The sequence below is a fragment of the Penaeus monodon genome, chromosome 23 (assembly GCF_015228065.2).
Source record: "Penaeus monodon isolate SGIC_2016 chromosome 23, NSTDA_Pmon_1, whole genome shotgun sequence".
NCBI lineage: Eukaryota > Metazoa > Arthropoda > Malacostraca > Decapoda > Penaeidae > Penaeus > Penaeus monodon.
Genome location: NC_051408.1, coordinates 15,519,075 through 15,519,964, shown reverse-complemented (window position 1 = coordinate 15,519,964; position 890 = coordinate 15,519,075). Strand labels below are relative to the sequence as shown.

The 890-nt window shown below is 55.1% G+C and overlaps 1 pseudogene; it reads right to left on the bottom strand.

Annotated features, from left to right (window-relative positions):
• Window positions 1-890, bottom strand: part of LOC119588148 — a 19,090-nt pseudogene that overhangs the window by 10,130 nt on the left and 8,070 nt on the right.

Here is an 890-nt window from a genome sequence, read left to right as displayed (position 1 = left end):
AACAATATAGCCAGCTAAATAAAATCAGCGAGTATAACAAAGATTAGCACATGTGCGCCCTTTAGAGCCCGCCCTCACGAAGAGCCACGTACCGCGCATGGGCTTGGCGGCGATGGGGTGCGAGGGCTCGGAAGGCATGGACGATCCCATCTTGTTGTTGGCGATGACGCGGTACTGGTACTGCTCGCCCTCGTTGACCGTCTCGTCGGTGAATTCCGTTCCACGCACGTTGTCGCGGCTGACCTTCTTCCAGCGGCCGCGTGGATGCTGCAACGCTCGACATCGTAGCCGGTGATGGGGGAGCCGCCGGTGGAGCGAGGAGGAGTCCAGCTGATCTGATGAAGTCCTTGTCGGAGTCCACGCAGTTGGGGCGTCCGGGACGGCCAGGAACGTCTGCAGGAGGTGGAATGAGTCAGGGATGCAAGGAGGCGAGGCGGGCATTCATGTGGAGGAATTTTTCAGCTGGTTGATCCAGACCCTCATCGTTCAGGCAGAATTAAAAATATCTCATGTTTGCAAGGTAACCCAAACGTAAATATCATCTAATCGACGCAGAAGTGAGCTTACCAGCAGAAGCCTGGCGGGTGCGGCTTTCGCTTGTCAGAGCTCGCCGCGGCCCTGCTTTTCTCCGCCATGACAGGGAACTCGTAGGTGGTGCCCTCCGTAGGCGCGGCACGGTGCGTGGGTGTTTCTTGTGTCAACCCAGCTCACGGCAGGGACCAGCCGCCGCCGTGGTCGAGGTTCCTCTTCTCGATCCCTAGCCACTGTGGCGAGAAAATTGGATGTGATTACCTGTACAGAAAATAAACGATAAGGTGTAAATAACATAATCAATATTTAAGATCATAACCGCACTAAACGGACAACACACACAACATACAATCTGCCAA